Below are 19864 nucleotides of genomic sequence, written 5' to 3' on the forward strand. Positions count from 1 at the left end.
ACTAGAAAACTTCTCAATATCTTTCCCAGAGAAAACAAGAGACTGCTGTATCCCCCTTTGCCTGGCAAAGCAGTAAAGCTCTACTTTTCTAATTCACCCCAATCTTTGTCTCTGAGTTTTGATCCAGCACCAGTGTGCAGAGAAGCTGAGCTTTTGTCATCACTGTGTATATGTTTGGGCTCCTCGGTGGCTAAGACGTTAAAGAGTCTGCCTGTAATGTAGGAGCTCAGGTTCGATCCCTGGGTGGGGAAGATCCCCTGGAGAAGAGAATGGCTACCCACTCCAGTATTCTTGCCTGGAAATTCCATGGACAGAGGAGCCTGATGGGTTACAGTCCATGGGGGCTCAGAGTCAGACATGACCGAGTGACTACCGATATACTGTAGTATATGCACAGGTTGGCACGTGGACACACACCAGATGTGTGTATACACTTTCATACGTTTTTAAAGTCAAGGATGTATTGACACTAGCCATGTATTGTCCCGGTTCCAGATAGAGCTGGGATAGAGCAGGAAACAAGTCAGACACAAATCCCTGCCCCTGTGAAGCTGACACCCTAGTGGACATGCCCACAACTGTGTTATACCACATACCCTGCCAGGGAGCGCCAAACACAGGAGTGCACATGCGTCCGCGCTTATGAACACACAGTCATATCCAGAGTCCCACCATAAGGCAGGAGCTACATCTGTTCCTTCATTCACCCACGTAGACCTTTAGTCAGCAGCTGTCGGTGGATCCCCTCCTGCGTGCTGGCACTGGGGTGAACAATAAGGGCCACACAGTCCAGTGGTACCCCAACAACCAACATGTGAGCTCATAAAAAAAAAATTTCCTAAAGCTACAAGGTGCGGAGAGGAAGCCAAAACAGGTTGATGTGATTAACTGAGGGTAGAGGAGATTTAGACAAGGAGACTGAGGCCCAGAGAGGGCCAGCTACTTACCGGGAGTCACACAGCAAGGCCAGGACAGATCGTAGGCTCGGCCCCCCAGTTTGGGACTGACTCCAGGGTGTGCCCAATTTGAACTGTGAGCTGAAGGAGGGAAGAGGCTGAGAGAAGAGATAGTTCTGAGGTGGGAGATCCTAAATTGGGTGTCTGAGCGAGGGGGCTGTCAAGGCTGCCAGGGAGGGCCTATGCTGGGCAGGCGGTGATGTCAGAGGATTAGACTAGGCCCATTGAGTGGGTGCACTGAGGCGTGGGCCAGGCCAGGTAGCGGAGGAGGAGGAAGAAGAAGAAGAGGAGGGCAGGAGGGGAGGAGGGAGCCAGACACGCGATCTCGTGCTATTCACATGTGGGCAGCGTACCTGGGCCGAGCCTCATCCCAGAGGGCAGGCTCATCCTGACCCAGCCCCACCATCTCCTGCTTCTCTTGGGGACTTCACTTTCTCTCTGGACCCTTCAGGGGCCCTTCACAACTGAAGCATTTCCCCCCCATCCCAGGCCCAGTTCCGTTTTTCCAAGGCATTTGTCTAGGCAGATTTCAGAAGCTCTCCCGCCTCGTCCTGCTGCGCCTCGTACCCCACGTGTCTGCATCTCTGTTTCAGTCTCAGCAGAAGCTAATGCCTGGGAAATCCTAGCAATTTAAGAGTCAGCAGTCCCTGGGTGGGGAAAATACCCTGAAGGAGGGCATGGCAACCAATTCCCATATTCTTGACTGGAGAACGCCATGGACAGAGGAGCCTGGGATGCTACAGTCCACGGGGTTGCAAAGAGTCAGACACGACTGAGCGACTGGCACTCACTTTTCTATCAGACTTCGGTAAAATACCTACCTTTTCCCATCACTAGCTTAGGCAAGTTCCTTAAACCTCTCTGAGCCTCAGTTTGCTTCCTCATCTGAAGACCAGAACAATTATCTTGGCGTCTTAGGGTCTTACTGACTTCACCCACCAGGTGCCTTGACCTCTTCTATGAGACCCCCACCTGAGCCCCTCAAGAGCTGCTACAATGGTACATAATGCCTCCAGTTCAGTTCAGTCACTCAGTCGTGTCCGACTCTTTGTGACCCCTTGGACTACAGCACCCCAGGCTTCCCTGTCCATCAGCAGCTCCCAGAGCTTGCTCAAACTCATGTCCATTGAGTTGGTGATGCCATCCAAACATCTCATCCTCTACCGTCCCCTTCTCCTCCTGCCTTCAGTCTATCCCAGCATCAGGGTTGTTTCCAATGAGTCAGTTCCTCCCATCAACTGGCTAAAGTATTGGAGTTTGAGCCTCAGCATCAGTTCTTCCAATGAATATTCAGGACTGATTTCCATTAGGTTTGACTGGTTTGAGCTCCTTACCTCCAACATAAGGCCTCCAGCCAATGGCAAAAGCCTCAGTGTGCCACTATCTCAGGTTTGGAGCCCAATCCCCAGCAGCCGCACTAATGTTAATACCAAGCAGGGCCCTATGGGACTCCAGGCGCAGAGGCCTTTTTCTCCACCATTCCTTATAGGCAGGCCTCCGGCCTCCGTGACCTTCTCTGAGATCCAAAGGGCAGAGTGAGTAAGTAAGCAATTAAAGTCGCTCGGTTGTGTCCGACTCTTTTCGACCCCATGGACTATACAGTCCATGGAATTCTCCAGGCCAGAATACTGGAGTGGGTAGCCTTTCCCTTCTCCAGGGAATCTTCACAACCCAGGCATCCAAACCAGGTCTCCACATTGCAGCAGGATTCTTTACCAGCTGAGCCACCAGGGAAGCCCAAGAATGCTGGAGTGGATATCCTCTCCTTTCTCTAGGGGATCCTCCTGACCCAGGAATTGAAACAGGGTCTCCTGCATTGCAGGTGGATTCTTTACCAACTGAGCTATGAGGGAAGCCCAAAGGGCAGAACAGTTGTTAATCAAAGGAGAAGCATCAGGTGAGGCTGAAGCTTATTAAGATGAGAGACAGACCTCCTAGGACCCTGCACACACCGTAATCTTGTCCCCATTCTATTGAAATTGCAGAAGAGAAAATACAACACTGTAGCTGCCTTGATCCTTATCACATACTTCTGCCTGACTAGGTACCCTTGCCCTACTCACCAGGGAGGGGGTGGAGCACATTTCTTGAGGCACTAGCCTACTGTTCCTGGATCAGGTATAAAGCTGTTCTTTCTTTCTCCTCCATAGCTCTATCTCCATATTTCTGTTGGCATTGGTGCACAGAGAGCCGAGATTTTGACTACAGTGTTCCCAAGAGATCTATTCTGTCTATCCACCAGGATGCTCAGTCATGACCCTATGTCATCCAGCAGGTTCCATCATGAGGCCCATTCAGAACAAATAAACAGGAATTCAAGCCAGAGCCTCTGACTCCAATGTGGAGCCCAATCTCGAGCAAATCTTCACTCCTACATCTCCAGGCAGAGAGAAAACCACTCAAAGGCCCTGAGTTTGGGAATATCCTTAGTAGGTTAGAGGGACAAACAAAGCTGCTAGATAGAGGACAGAGATGGGTTGTTGGTGACATATGACAGGAGAGGAAAGAGCAAGGGCACCTTGCCCCCTCCCACCACCCCCTTACCTTTCCTTGACTCCCCGCTGCCCACAGGACAAAACCCCAATTCCATAGTCTGGCTTTTAAGGCCTTCAGTCCCCTAGTCCCTGTGCAGCCTTGAACCTTCCTTCTTGCTTTTCCCTACCTTCTGCATCACCCATGTGTCCTACTCTGCATGCCTGCTCAGCTCTACCCTCTCTTGTGACTGTCCCTGCATAGAGAGTGAGCCTGCTCCTCCTTCACTTGACAGTCCTTCTCCTAATTTAACCTTCAACTTGAGTTTCACCTCTCAGGGAAGCTTTCTCTGTCTCCTCTGCCCCTTGAGGGCTCCCAGAGCCCCAAACCTCCTTCCGTCCACTCACTGTTCACCATGCACAATCATTCTCCACCTGTTGGTCTCTCTCTCCCTGTGACAGGAGGCAGGGTGTTCTCCATAGCCCCAGCAGCACGCCACGCAAAAAGGAGACACCTCCAGAAGCAATGGGTGAAGGAAGGCAGGAACATACTGGTTCCAACTGGGGGGCTCTGCCAAACCAGGCCAAGGAGTCTGGTCTGCACCTGATCTCCAGGAGTGCCTATGTCAGTGCCTTGTCTTGATAGAGTGATGGGCCATCGTGCAGTGAGGCCATGGGGGCCCGAGGCAGGGACCATCAGAAAGAGCAGCCCAGTCCAGTCCATTCATTGAATCTGTGAGCCTTGCAGCACTGTTACAGAGACTGGATGGAGGTAAGCAAGTCCCAGGAGCATCCTGCCTTCCTGGAAGGCACAGTCTTGTGGCTCAACCGTCTTCATCATCATCATCCCTAATACTTTTTTTTCTTTTCCAGCTGTGCCACATGGCTTGTGGAATCTCAGTTCTCTGACCAGGGATTGAACCCAGGTCCTCGGCGGTTAAAGGTCGGAGTCCTCATTACTGGACCGCCAGGGAAGTCCCATCACTAACACTGAACACTGACTGATGGCCTGTTATAAAATCTTTCCATATAATAACATTTCCTTTACAAAACGCAGTGGAGTGGCTAGCACTGTTTCCCCATTTCACAGATGAGGACAATTGAGGCACACCAAGGTTACATGATTAGTTCTGGGTCACACAGCTAGGATTTGAATTGGGCTCCTAAATTAGAGCTCTTTACCATTATAACCATCTGTAGCCTCCAGGCATGATGCTTTCCAATCTGTGAGACTTTCCACAGTCCTTGTCCCCTGGGTTCTCTTCAGGAAACTCAGGAGACTACATTTCACAGATGAGGTGCAGAGGAAGGACATGAACCCATTTTTTAGCCTCGATTATGTCACTGGTCACTTGATACATAGATATTATCTCATTTAATCCTTGTAATGACCCTGGGAAGTAGATCTTATGGTTATTATTCCCACTTTTACAGATGAGATTCAATGACTTGTCAAGATCACACAGAATAAATTGTAGAGGCCTTGGACTCAGGACAGGCTCTGATGTCTGGGCTGGTCCCTGTCATCCCATAGTTCCTTTCATGTCCCATTCGGAGGACACATGGTTGGATACGACAGTGAGAATGGGAGGCACAGAATCAGCACTGCTCTGTGTCCAGGGTCTAACCCAGTCCCAGTCAGGTCCTTGGCACCCCCTGGAATCCAGCTAAGTTTCACCTCTGCTTCCGGAGCAGCTCTGGGCTTGATGAGGAGGACCAGAGGAAGTGGAAGAGCACAGATGGGAAACTAGGGTATCGACTTCAAAATGAGAAGAAAATCGAAGTTCCCTGGTGGTCTAGTGGTTGGGATGCAGGGCTTTCATTACTGTGGCCCAGGTTCAATCCCTGGTCGGGGAACTGAGATCCCATAAGTTATGAGGCTCAGACAAAAAGAAAAAAAATTATACCCCCACTTTGTATTATCCCCAGTGACCTTCTTGGAAATATGTGCTCACAGTCTCCCAACTTTAGGTCCTGTGAGTCTACAAAGTCTAACTCCTAGATTGGGGAGGGACCTTTCCACCAGAGGACACAGCCAGAATCCCTTAAATTTAGAGACACATCTGCCGCCTGGTCACTTGAATCTCCTCCTACCAATAGCACAGCAAGCAGCAAAAGGACATGCCCTACTGTTGCAAGAAGGCGGACTCCTTCCAGGACCCAAGAGTGGGCTGTGGTCTAACATTCAAGAATGAGTTGTCCAAGGAGACACACGAGCTGACAAAGCGACAGACTGTATTGGGAAGGGCCCCCAGGCAGAGAGCAGAAGTTAAAGAGAACCCAGAGGAATGGATCTGCCACGTGGCTCCAAGTCTTGGGGTTTATAGTGATGGAATTAGTTTCAAGATTTTCTTTGGCCAGTCATTCTGATTCAGCATCCTTCCTGGTGGTGCACGCAAGGCTCAGCCAAGATGGAAGCCAGTAAGAAGGATTCTGGGAGGTGGTAGAATGCATGGCATCTCCTTCTGACCTTTCCTGAACTCTTCAAGTTGGTGGTGGCTTCTGAGTTCCATCTTCCTTTCTAGGACTTCCTATTGAAGAAGAACTCACGCAAATGGTTAGTATGGTGTCTGGCTAGGGTAGGCGATTTTGCTCAGTGTGCTTCCCCTAACAACATGGATGGGCAGAGGGTAAGAGACTATGGTCAGAACAGGAAGCAGAACCACCGCTATGTACTGGGGGACAGCAGGAAAATGCTTAGCATTCAGGTGATCCATTGGAATATCTCCAGCTATCCATGCTGATGGTTTTTTTTTTTTAACAATTGTATTTATTTATTATTATGTGTTATTTTTGGCTGTGCTAGGTCTTCATTGCTGTGTGGGGGCTTTCTCTAGTTTCAGAGAGCTGGGGCTATTTTCCTGTTGGGGTCTGTGGGCTTCTCATCGCGCGGGCTTCTGTTGTTGCAGAGCACAGGCTCTAGGTGTACAGGCTTCAGTGGTGGCTGCACATGGACTCACTAGTTGTGGCTCTCGGACTTAGGTGCTCCGAGGCATGTGGGATCTTCCCGGACCAGGGATTGAACTGGTCTCCCCTGCATTGCCAGGTAGATTCTTAACCACTAGACCACCAGGGAAGCCCCCATGCTAAGTTTTATTTGTAAGTGAGAAAGTACCACTGGCACGGGCTAATAAAGCATGCTAACTAGGGACTCAGACCCTTCAGAACTGAGGACCAGGCTCCATCCCCAGACGAAGTGTAGAGAGCAGCAGAAACACTAGCTGAGGCCAGGAGCAGAAGGGAAGGGGTGGGCTAGAATGAGTGGATGTAGGGGAAAGAGCTGAGAGATACCAGTTCTGTCTCTGGAACAAATCTTCCTTTCCTAAGTTTACCCAGAAATTGTGATCAAGCAGAATCCTGGGGAAGTTGTATTGGGATGAAGAGAACTTAACAGGAGAAGCAAGTAGATCTGAACTGTGCCAAAGTGGACTGCAGGACATTGTTGGTGCCCCACCCAGATTCTTTTACCAACAGTACACCCATCCCCCATGTCCCCCACCTCTGGAGAACTGCCCAGCACCTCTCCTCCTGGAAGAATTTGGCCTGTGGTGAAATTAACTTGGTGATACATTTTGGCTCCAAAACTTTCTCTAGATCAAATGTGGTCAGTTGAGACCACATTCTTGCTCAGCTTTTCTATCACTGATGTACCTTGATAACTCTATTCTCCTGAGCACATTTCCCCAGTCACATGATCCAGAATTTCCATCTTGGACTCCATGAAACTGAAAAGCTTCTGCAAGGCAGAAGAAACAATTAAGAAAATGAAAAGACAGCCTATGGAAAGGAAGGAAAAAGTTTGAAAAGCAAATATCAACGGGGATTAATATCTTAAAATTAAAGAACTTAGTCAACCTAATAGCAACAGCAACAACAAAAAGACAAGAGAAAATAAAATGAAAAGGAGGGGACTTCCCTGGTGGTGCAGTGGATAAGAATCCGCCTGCCAGTGCAGGGGACTTGGGTTCAATCCCTAGTACAGGAAGATTCCACATGCTGAGGACCAACTCTGCTCTCACAGCCATAAATAAACAAATATTCAGCATTTAAAAAATACAATAAGAATCATTTCATACAGGTGAGAAAATTGAGTTTCTAAGAGGTGATGTTACACAATGCCGCAAAGCTAGAGATGATGCTGAAAGCTCAGCATCTTTGTACACCAATGTAGAATAAAGTCTCAGAGACAGAGTTTTGGGTAAAGTAGAAAAGGAGTGCTTTATTACTTTGCCAGGCAAAGGGGGAGACAGTGGGGTCATGTCCTCCAACCCATCTGTCCCCCATTTGGGGAAGATAGTGAAAAGTTTTCTAGCAATTGTTCAGAAAGGGTATGATCAACTTAACATTCTTCTTCTCTTTTTCTTTCATTGCATTATGATATTCTGTTAGCCATACATCAATAGCGTGAACATTCTTCTGATGGGTTGTTGGTGAGGTAAGAAAGGGTCCATGGTCTCAAACTTCAGGTCCAACTGATCAGGTGTCTACACGCTTGTGGGCAGGATACCATTGTTAATCATCAAATTCTCCCACCTAGAGGGGGTTTCGGTATCTGCAAAATAGCTCCAATATACTGTGTGCGTCCCTTGATGGGGCATCAGGCTCTTGCCCCAAGGGTGCTCTTAATTTTCTTGGCTCCTCCCTGGTTTTGCATCCCTGCCCTTCTCTAATAAAAACTGCTTGAATCTGCCCATTAGAACTAGGGAAAGCCATGGAGCCTGATTGAAGGTTGTTTCCTATAATCAAAGAAATGGAGGAGGGGACTTCCCTCGTGGTCCAGTGTCTGGGACCACATGGCCCAGTGCAGGGGCCCGGGATTTGATCCCTGGTCAGGGAGCTAGATCCCACATGCTTCCACCCAGTGCAGCCAAATAAATAAATATTAAAAAAATTTAAAAAGCGAGGACAAAAGACCTGTGTCCAGGAGCCGCACAGGGCCCTGCACTGAGGGAAGGCCAGATCTCGACACTGAGTCTCATTCTAGATTTCAGTGGAAAAAAGAATCCCCTGGGTTACTCTTACAAATAGAGTTTCCTGATTCCCACTCAGACATTCCATAGGTCCTAGGGAGCCACTAGTGATAATGAACCTGCCTGCCAATGCAGGAGACTTAAGAGATGTGGATTTGATCCCTGGGTCGGAAAGATCCCCTGCGGAAGGCACAGCAACCCACTCCAGTATTCTTGCCTGGAGAATCCCATGGACAGAAGAGTCCAGTGGGTTGCAGTCTGTAGGGCTGAAAAGAGTTGGACACAATTGAAACGACTTACCAAACATGTCCCAACCACTAATGCTGAAGAAGCTGAAGCTGACTGTTCTATAAAGACCCACAAGATTTTCTACGACCAACAAGAAATGGAAAAAAAAAAAAAATTTAAAGATGTCCTTTATATCATGGGGAATTGGAATGCAAAATAGGAAGTCAAAAGATATCTGGAGTAACAGGAAGTTTGGCCTTGGAGTACAAAATGAAGCAGGGCAAAAGGTAACAGACTTTTGTCAAGAGAACACACTGGTCATAGCAAACACTCTCTTCCAACAACACAAGAGACAGCTCTACACACGGACATCACCAGATGGTCAATACTGAAATCAGATCGATTTTCTTCTTCTCAGCCAAAAATGGAGAAGTTCTATACTGTCAGTAAAAATAAGTCCTGGAGCTGACTGTGGCTCAGATCATTGGCTCCTTATTGCAAAATTCAGGCCTCAAGAAAGTAGGGGAAACCACTAGGCCATTCAGGTGTGACCTAAATCAAATCTCTTATGATTATACAGTGAAAGTCAAAGTCGCTCAGTTGTGTTCGACTGTTTGTGACCCCACAGACTGTACAGTCCATGGAATAATACTGGAATGGGTAGCCTTTCCCTTCTCCAGGGTATCTTCTCAACACAGGGAACGAATCCAGGTCTCCCGCAAGGCACGTGGATTCTTTTCCAGCTGAGCTATCAGTGATTATACAGTGGAGGTGATGAATAGATTCAAGGAATTAGATCTGATAGACACACCGCCTGAAGAACTATGGACAGAGGTTTCTAACATTGTACAAGGGGCAGTGACCAAAACCATCTTAAAGAAAAAGGAATGCAAGAAGGCAAAGTGGTTGCCTGAGGAAGCTTTACAATTAGCTGAGGAAAGAAAAGAGGTGCAAAGCAAGGGAGAAGAGAAGGAAAGATATACCCAACTGATTGCAAAGTTCCAGAGATCTGCAAGGAGAGATAAGAAGCCCTTCTCAAAGAACAGTGCAAAGAAATCCGAAAACAATAGAATGGGAAAGACTATCAAGATCTCTTCAAGAAAACTGGAGAGATCAGGGGAACATTTCATGCAAAAATGGGCACGAACAAGGACAGAAAATGTAAGGACCTAAGAGAAGCAGAAGAGATTAAGAAGAGGTGGCAAGAATACACAGTCGAACTATAAAAAAGCTTTAATGACCCAGGTAACCACGATGGTGTGGTCACAGCCAGAAATCCTGGAGCGTGAAGTCAAGTGGGCCTTAGCAAGCACGCCAATGAACAAAGCTAGCGGAGGAGACAGAATTTTAGATGGAGCTACTGAAAATCCTAAAAGATGGTGCTGTTAAAGTGCTGCACTCAATATGTCAGCAAATGTGGAAAACTCAGCAGTGGCCCCAGGACTGGAAAGGGTCAGTTTTCATTCCCATCCCAAAGACAGGCAGTGCCAAAGAATTTTCAGATTACAGCACAACTGCACTCATTTCATGGGCTAGCAAAGTTATGCTCAAAATCCTTCAAGCTAGGCTTCAGTGATCTATGAACTGAGAACTTCCAGATGTATAAGCTGGATTTAGAAAAGGCAGAGGAACCAGAGGTCAAATTGCCAACATTAGCTGGATCATAGAGAAAGCAAGGGAATTCCAGAAAAAAAATCTCTTTCGGCTTCATTGATTACTGGAAAGCCTTTGACTGTGTGGATCACAGCCAACCATGGAAAATTCTTAGAGATGGGAATACCATACCAACTTACCCGTTTCCTGAGAAACATGTATGAGGCTCAATAACGAACAACCTGCTGTTTCAAAATTGGGAAAGGAGCACAACAAGGCTATATACTGTTCCTCTGTTTATTTCAGTTTATGCAGAGTACATCATGCAAAATGCAGGCTGGAGGACTCACAAGCTGGAATCAATTTTGCCAGGAGAAATATCACAAACCTCAGATAAGCAGATAATACCACTGTACTGGCAGAAAATGAAGAGGAACTAAAGAGCCTCTTGATGAGGGTGAAAGAGGAGACAGAAAAAGCTGGCTGAAAACTCAACATTCAAAACACTAAGATCACGGCATGTGTTCCCATCACTCCATGGCAAGTAGAAAGGGAAAAAGTGGGAGCAGTGACAGATTTTATCTCCTTGGGCTCCAAAATCACTGCGGATGGTGACTGCAGCCATGATGTTAAAAGATGCTTGTTCCTTGGAAGGAAAACTATGACAAACCGAGACAGCGTATTAAAAAGCAAAGACATCACTTTGCTGACTAAAGTCCATACAGTCAAAGCTATGGTTTTTCCAGTAGTCATGTATAGATGTAAGAGTTGGACTGACCCTTGCTTAACCAAATCAAGTGGAATTCTGATCATTCTAATGGAAGAGAGAGCTTTAGGCAGCTGAGATCTAAGCCCTCAGGGCTTCCTAATATCTGTGTATGACCAGTTAAGAGTTTAGGGGGCTGACCTGGCTTCCCAGATGGCGCTAGTGCTAAAGAACCCGGCTGCCAATGCAGGAGATCTAAGAGATGTGGATTCCATCCTTGGCTGGGGAAGATCCGCTGGAGGAGGGCATGGCAACCCACTCCAGTATTCTTGCCTGGAGAGTCCTATAGACAGCGGAGCCTGGTGAGCTGTATTCCATAGGGTCACACAGGGTCTGACATGACTGAAGTGACTTAGCACCCATGCACTCTGGGCCTGGGGTGGGGTGAAACTAAGCACATTCCAGGAAGGGCATGAAGGCAGGAGGCCTAGTAGCAGCTGCTGGAAGATTTACATGAGGATTCAGAGTTTTCCATGGAGCTCTGGAAGAAGAATATTTGGAAGAATTTGGAAGAATACAGGTAATTGGAAGAATACAGTGTTGTGCAGGAGGCCACAGTCTCAGAGATCCTAGATTTTTGGAAGTCTAAATCTCACATGCTCGTCTCTAAATGGACAAAGGCCTGAGGCTCCCAGCTCACTGTGGATTAGGTCAGGAAGTTCGCATCATAGCTGCCTAACATGGGACTTCCCTGGTGGCTCAGACAGTCAAGAATCGGCCTGCAATTCTGGAGACCTGGGTTTGATCCCTAGGTTAGGAAGATGCCCCGGAGGAGGAAACAGCAACCCACTCCAATATTCTTGACTGGAGAATCCCCACCGGCACAGAAGCCTGGCAGGCGCTAGTCCATGGCATCTCAAGGAGTTGGACAAGACTGAGCAACTAAGCCCAGCACAACACAGCTGCCCAGCATCGGGTTTGATGCCCAAGAGGTGGTTAATATCCATTCATCTGAGCTAGCGGTGCAGGTCCTCAACCAGATTTTCCAGAGGATTTTTAATATCATTTCTTTATAACTGTGTGGGATTTCTTTGCAAAGGTAGTCCAGTCATTTGTCTGGTTCAATATTCAAAAGGATCAAAAAGGGAACTTCCTTGGTGGTCAAGTGGTTAAGAACCTGTCTGCCGTTGCAGGGGACATGGGTTCAATCCCTGCCCTGGGAAGATCCCACATGCTGAGGGCAACTGAGCCTGTGGGCCACAACTGCTGAAGCCCATGAGCCCTACAGCCTGTGCTCCACAACGAGAGAAGCCACCGCAATGAGAAAGCAGAGCACCACAAGGAAGAGTAACATCTCGGGAAAACCACATGCAGCAACAAGATCCAGCACAGGCAGGAAGAAATCACCACACTGATGATTTCAAATGCCTTTAAGACAGAAACGTTTACAATATTCAAAGCCCCTGCTGCAGGAACACACTTAGAGCATCCATCCCAGCTCCCAAGTAGAAGGGTGCATGCCTGTGTGCTAAGTTGCTTCAGTCCATGCTAAGTTGTTTCAGTAGAGTCCGACTCTTTGTGACTCTTGGTGACTGCAGGCCACCAGGCTCCTCTGTCCATGGGATTCTCCAGGCAAAAATACTGGAGTGGATTGCCCAGCCCGCCTGCAGGGTTTCCCCACCCAGAGATCGAATCTGAGCGCCCTATGTCTCCTGCATTGGCAGCTGGGTTCTTTACCACTAGTGCCATCTGGGAAGGCCCATCAGAAGGGTACAACTCTAAAAAGAAATGTGATGGTATCTATGTGATAAATTTGGGGAGATCTGGGGAGAAGTTTATACAGGCAACACCCACTGACAGTAGAAACTCAGCTACTCTTGACATCAAACCCTCCAGGAACACCGGACAATGAGCTCTACTGAAGTGTTCTATGACCATTTGAAGCCACACCCATGGTTGGGTGTTTTACTTCTGGAACTTTCATTAACCAGACCCTGGCAACTTCTGTGGAGCCTTGTTTTCAGTGATTACTAATTGCAGGGGTGACTGTCTACTTCGTAGAGGCATTTTCTGTTCACTTGCCCACCATACTTCAGTGTAAATTGAACTCTGCTTTTTTAAAAAAAACTATTTATTTGGCTACTTTGAGTCTTAGTTGTGGCACGCAGGCTCCTTCATAGCAATGCACGGGCTTCTCTCTAGCTAAGGCACATAGGTTGAGTAGTTGGAGCACAAACTTAGTTGCCCTGTGGCATATGGGATCTCAGTTCCTCAATCGAACCACTTCACCTGCACTGGAAGGCTGATTCTTAAGCAATGGACCACCAGGGAAGGCCCACCTCTCTGCTTTCTGTGTAGTGTCCGATGTGACCAACAAAAGAGAGCCCTCAGTGCATGTCTTATAGTGGGCGCTTGGCCACATAATCCTCTACATGACGGCTGTCCCTTCCACGAGGAGCCACAGAAAGCTGTGTTTGTCATTAGGGCTGTTTACAGGCATTCCCAGGGAGTGCAAGTGGTAAAGAATCCAACTACCAACACAGGGGATGTAAGAAATGTGGATTTGATCCCTAGGTCGGAAGATCCCCTGGAGGACGACATGGCAACCCATTCCAGTGTTCTTGCCTGGAGAATCACATGGACAGAGGAGCCTGGCGAGCTACACTCCATAGAGTAGCAAAGACTCGGACATGACTGAAGGACTTAGCACGCACTCACAGGCATTCTAGTTCTTTTCCTTCCAGGCAGAAAGTGGAAAGAGTTCCTGTCTCCGGCCACTGTGAAATTAGGGAAGGCTATCGATTAGTGAATACAACGTGAGCACAACTGTCCTGTGTCAATTCTGGGCAGTACCTATAGAAGCCAGGCCATGTTTCCAAGTCCTCCTCCCTCAATTCATCGGTGATTGGATGGTGATTATGGAAGCTCATATCCAGATGGAGCCTCTTCCCTTGGGCTTAATCCCTGGGGAACTAGAGTGAGCAGCCCTCTCCCCACTGACCAACACGAGACACACAGCATGAGCCTGAAACAGACCTTAGCTGCTGTAGCCACCCAAACCTGGGTGTTCTTTGTTACTGCAGCATAACTTCACCTACTCTGATGGATACAGAAGCTGTGACCTTCTACACAAATCCAGGAGAGACCTGGATCTTCTAGAAGAGCACTCACTGCTGAAAAGGAACTTCATGATGAATGGGCTGCTCCAGCTCCTGAATTCAGTGAGCTCAATCCAAGGCTGTGGATGGTTCTGAGAGCCGGCTGGAGCCCTGCATCCCTTTTCAGCAGCTCCCCACAGGAGACTGAATGGTGCACCTGTTTCTCAATGTGGTCTGCAGCCCCAGTCCCTCATATAGGAAACCACCACCCCGAGTGCCATAAGCCATCTTTCCGATGGTTCTTAAACAAAATGTGTAAATAAGGTGGGCAGAAGACAAACATTTTTTGTGCAAATGAACAGGGACTTATGGGTGGTGTAAACCCTGAGTTCACTTATGGCTGAGAAGGTCTGACTGATGTTTTTATATTTTAATGTCAACGTGGCTGGATTATAGTATTTGCAACTCATATTTTAAGTAGGCCTGCTCAGTCCTTTCAGCCCTGTCCAATTCCCTTAGACCCTATGGACTGTAGGCTGCCAGGCTCCTCAGTCCATGGGTTGTCTAGGCAGGAATACTGGAGTGGGTTGTCATGCCCTCCTCCAGCAGATCTTCCCCAACCAGGGGTTGAACCTGTGTGTCCTGCATTACAGGCCCATTGTTTATCGCTGAGCTACTGGGGAAGCCTGTTTTAAGTATGAATGTTCAAGGTAAAAATGTCAAAGTGCAGAGTAGGTTATAGTGAAAACCAAAAGTTCTCCTCTATCTCTGTATGCAGTCACACTCAGCCATCTCTCTATCCAGCCAGCTAGGGGTGCAGGCACACCATCTGGCCCTGAGGTGGTCTATAGAGTGTGAGAAATGGCCTTGACCTTCAGTAGGCTTGTGTTCGGGTCTCAGTTAATGAAGTGGGGCCAGTAGTGCTTCTGCTGGGACTGAAGCAAGCTGGATGGAGACTGTGTGGATCTAGCGAGCACTTGTCTCATCCCAAAGGGTAGCCACTCTTGTGAACCAGCTGTTCCTTGTTGAAGGAAACAAAGAATGCAGACTCACTGTTTCTGGATTCCAAGTGAAAGAAATGTGTGGTTCCTCTGCCAAACTTCACACACAGAGGCTGGACATGATCAACTGGCAGATGCTATAGTTCTGAGGATGTGCTCTGCGGCCTTGGGAAAACTAGCTTGCTTAGAAAAATTATTTTATGATACTAATTATTTTTCTTTATACTTTTATATGCCTTTCTAATCTTTATTCATTTATTTATGTATTTTTTATTTTGGGCTGTGCTGGGTCTTTATTGCTGCATGCAGGCTTTCTCCAGTGGCTCGGGCCACTCTTTGTCGGGGTGTGCAGGCTTCTCCTTGGGGTAGCTTCTTTTGGTCTGTGGCACAGGCTCCAGGTGCCTGGGCTCGGTAGTTGTGGCGTGCGGGATTTCTTTATCTGCATTATGGGGGATCTTCCCAGACCAAGGTCAAACCCGGGTCTCTCACATTAGCTGGCGAATTCTTTACCACTAGACACACCCCCAGAGAAGCTCTGAATCCTAGCTTTATCAGTCAGTCATTCCCAGTTTCCTTATCTATAAAATGAGATCATCAAGAGGATTCTTATGAGGATCAAATTAGATGCTGAAAGCTTCTAGGAGATGGACTCTTCATACAGCTTATATCCAGTTGGAAGAGTCAAATGAATCTCATTTGGGAGTTACACACATGAAGGCTTCTTTGGGACACAAACCTGAAAGATGAACTGTTAACTGGGTGCAGCGGTGAGAAGGGTGGAAGGGAAGAAGCTAATCGGTAGAGGGACTGGCTCCAGAAAAATCCCTGGGCAATCATGCAAGCCCAAACTAAAGCAGTGAGGCCGAAGAGCAAACAATCTCCCGGAAGTCAAGGATTTCCTAAATACACTGTGAGCTAGAAGCAGCCTCTCAGTTCTGCCTGAGGCCAGTCCCTGCAAGTTTAGGACTTCCCATCACACCAGCCAGCTTGCGTTCAATTCTCTGCCAGAAAAACCACACTCACCAAATCTTCCGCAGGGCCCTCGAACCACAGGGCTCAAAAGTGAATCGTTTTGCAGGCAGAGGAGGAAGACTAAGAAGGCAGGTCAGAAGGTACAGTGGGAGGAAGCAGGCCGGTTTGCCTGGCAGCTGAGGTGTCTAGCGGGGAACGGGAGCGGGGCGCGGCGAGAGGGCGGGGGTGCCTCCAAGACTGGTTGGGCAATTTGCAGCGTCCACAACTTCAGGTTGAGGAATCTGATCAGGTTGTCGGACCTCAGTAAAACGGAGAATGGGCGCCCCCTAGGAGCAGTAATCGGGAGTGGACACCGAAGGAACCAGATGAGGGGCGGGAAGCAGGGTGTGCAGCTCAAGATTCGGTAGACTGCCTGGCACAGTTTTCTTCTCCCAGGAGCTCACTCCTTCTGGCACGACGGACACCTGGGATCCCAAAACAGCTGGGCTGGAAGAGCCCTTGAGATAGGAACTACCAACACGTGCCTTGTGTCAGGCCCTGAAGGTGGACATTTTCGTTAACATTGTCATGACAATCTGTTTTGAGGTAGGTATCGTTATCCCCATTTTTCATATGAGCAAAATCGAGGTTTGGTGACTTCCCAAGAAGGGTGGGGATTTTATTTGACTCCAGAGCCTTATCCCTAGAGCTCTCCCAACTTGGAAGCTACCGATTCTCTGAGGTTTGGGGGAACAAGCATCAGGTGTGAGGACCCGAAGCTTTCCAAGAATCAACAGCGTGACAGCACTGTCGGCAAGAACCACGCCTCCCCTGTCGCGACCATACTGATTACTGTTGCTTTCCTTTAAGAGCCTTCCCCTGAAAGTTGAAGTCCTCGCCACACGGGGAGACGGATATTATACATTCCTGGATCTCTCCGACGTCTCTTCTCCCCCACCCGCATTGATCCCCACTGGCGACAGAAATTCTTGCCCTCCACTAGCGAGTGAAGCCTTGAGACTACACGTCCTGGCAGGTCGTCAGAAGCGGGTGGCGAGGAGAGAAGGACAGAGACTCCCCGTTTCCGTCCGCCCTCAGTTTGGACTGTCGGGGTGATGCACATTTCGCCAGCCCACGTCCTTTCTCTGTTCAGCTAAGGAAGGGACTACGTCCTCCAGCAGGCACTGGTGTAGAGGCTGGGCTGCCATCTTTATTGTAGTCCTTTCTCCTTTTTCCACAGGGAGTATCCTTAGCGAATGAACAAGTCCCAGGTCACCGTCTACACATTCTTCCAGCAGCCATCTTTGCGGTTATACCCCGCCCCTCTCCCCTTCCATTGTCTGGTCGAAGATAATAGAAGGGAGCCGGGAAGACTGCAACTCCCGTCAAACTTTGCGCCAAGAGGAGGGGAATTTCGATAATACAGCAGGGCGAGGTGCCAAGGTGGTAGAGTGAGGCCACCATGAGAAGCTAGGTTACCTGCCATTTTTATGGTAGTCTCCTTAGCCTCTTGGCCCTGTCATTCTTAAGGAACTGTAGAAGGCTAGGAAACTACTATTCCCGTCGCAACTCGCCAGATGGACTACTAGTCAGGTGTCCGCCCATCTTCCGCCATCTTGTTTGTAGTCATCGTTCGCACGCCTCTACGCCCTGCAAACCCGAGCCTTGGGGCCACAGGACTTTAACTCCCGGCATTCACCACTCCCGGTTTGGCACGTCCTCCGCCATCTTGTTTGTAGTTCTCATTGACTCCAGCGTCCCTTTGGTCCCACGGGAGCACCAGCGCCCGCAGGACTACTACTTCCGTCGTGCCCTACGCATGTTAGTCCTGAAAAGTGGAGGTGGAGGAGTAAGGAGGGGGCAGGGGGCGGGGTTCCTCTGCGAAAAGGAGGGAGTAAAGAGGAGCGGGGGGAGAAGGAAGGGGGAATGAGTGGGGGGAAGGAGTGGGGGGAGGCGGAGGGGCGGAGGGAAGGAGGAGGGGAGGAGGAGGGGGGGAGGGGAGGAGGGGGGGAGGGAAGGAGGAGGGAGGGGAGCGGAGGGAAGGGGAAGAGTGGAGAAACGAGGATGGAGCTCAGGAGGCTTGAGAGAGGCGGCCAGGGCCCCGAGTCGAAGCAGCGCTGAGCCGAGGGACCACAGGGACTGAAGCACGCCGATTGCCCCCTCACCGCTTCCCAGTCCCCTTCCATCATTTCTTTCCACCATTCAGCTTGAGGAAGGGGATTTATTCAAATTTTATTTAACTCTCTATCTCCGAGGGTAGCGCGCTGGGGGAGGGGGAGGGGGAGGGGAGAGGGCGGGGACGCGCGCAGGCTGGGGGGGGGGGGGGGGGCGGGGCCAAACAGCCTCCTTCACCCTCCTCTGCTCGCCCTGTAGCAGTATTTGGGGGCCGCAGACCAGGGGCGGGCCCAGGAGAGCGGGTTGGTGGCAGGAATCCCCGTTTCCCGGGAAACGACGGTGGGCGGGGCTTGAACCCTGGAAACGGGGCGGTGTCCCAGGCCTGGCCCTAGACCCCTGGGCAGTGGAAATCGGGAAGGGGCCAGTTAAAGGGCCGGGGGCGCTGTGGAGAGGCGGGGCGGGGCGGGGGAAGGGGAGCTGGGACTCGGACTCCCGCACTGAGTGGGGCCCCGGCAAAAGCTGTGCACCCAGCGCCCGAGGAGCCCTTGTTGGCCTGGGGGGACTGAGGGACTGAGGCCCCCAGAGCAGGACCTCCCTCTTGAAGGGCCGCGCCACAGCCCTTGGGAGGGTCTCGCACCGGCGCCCCTCATCTGCACTCGCCACCGTCCCGGCATCCCCCTCGAGGGAGGGGCCGAGGACCCCGGCGTTCTGAGCGTTCCGCGCTCCGCGCCTCCCGGCCCCTTCCGCCGATGGCTGCCGACCAGCCGGGAGCTGCCGAGAAGGGAGAGATGGCTCCTGGGACACGTGTGAGGTGGGTTCATGCGGCTCCTCCTCACCCCCAGACCTGAGCAGCTCCCAATCCATTCATCCTCAGCCCGGCCTCTCTCTACCTTGCCCGCCCCCAGCCTCACCCTCTCTTTGCTCCAAACTTCTCATCTCCAGGCCTCTTTCCTGTTAACGTCTCAACCCTGGGGAACTGGCCTTCCTTCCTAGACCTTGCCCTTGTGGCCCTGCACCCTCTCCCGTTGATGCCCTCCACCCCTTCCCCTCTCTCTGCCCTAATCCTACACCTTCCCTTCTCAAGTCAGGTTTTTGGAGACAAAAAAAACAAAACAAAACCTCACACCTTTGAAGAGTTTTATTTACGAGAATAAATTAATTTTTTGTAAATAAAATGTTTAAAACAGCCATTGATTTACCATTATATATAGTCGTTGAAAATGGGGAGACACATTTAAGGAAAATAAGAGCCTTGGCGTATGACCTGGTCCCCCCAGCCATCTGCAAAAGCCACACTATAAAGAGGAGGTTCAGGAGAGCCCCAGGCCAGGGCAGCCATCTCTCATCCGGAAATGGATTTGTCCTGAGCAAGAAACAGATGTGACTCGACTCCTTAGCTTTTCAAGAGTCAGACATCCATTGACTAGGAAGTGAAGCACCTGAAGATGGGAAGTTGGAGCAGTGGCCAGTCAGAGAGGTAGTCTCAAGGAGGAAGTGAACTCCAGGGAAAGGGACGCCTGGTTGCTCAGAAAGTCCATATCTTCATACAAGAAATGAGGTAGATAGAGACAAGAAGGCAGTCCCTGGACCTCCCCTAAATGACAGGAAGGGGACCAACTGTACTCCCCCCTGTAGAGTGGGAAGTGAAAGTGAAAAGTGTTAGTCACTCAGTCACTCCCGACTTTTTGCGACCCCATGGGCTGTACGTGAAGTGTCTTCAAAGAGGTATTTCTTTCCACCCAGGAAGTGATCAACCAGTACCACGGGAATGGGAA

At 49.6% G+C, this 19864-nt stretch overlaps 1 long non-coding RNA gene across 2 annotated transcripts in view; it reads left to right on the forward strand.

Moving 5' to 3' along the window:
• LOC133063640 (uncharacterized) overlaps positions 1-17809 on the forward strand; it is a 30932-nt gene extending 13123 nt beyond the window's left edge. For both annotated transcript variants that reach the window (XR_009694453.1, XR_009694454.1), the window contains 4 exons: positions 4074-4199; positions 4301-5984; positions 13499-16580; positions 17215-17809. This is a non-coding gene — a long non-coding RNA (uncharacterized LOC133063640). The remainder of the gene's footprint in view (positions 1-4073; positions 4200-4300; positions 5985-13498; positions 16581-17214) is intronic.
• Positions 17810-19864: the final 2055 nt, after the last annotated feature.

This window comes from Dama dama, chromosome 10 (assembly GCF_033118175.1).
Source record: "Dama dama isolate Ldn47 chromosome 10, ASM3311817v1, whole genome shotgun sequence".
Classification (NCBI taxonomy): Eukaryota; Metazoa; Chordata; class Mammalia; order Artiodactyla; family Cervidae; genus Dama; species Dama dama.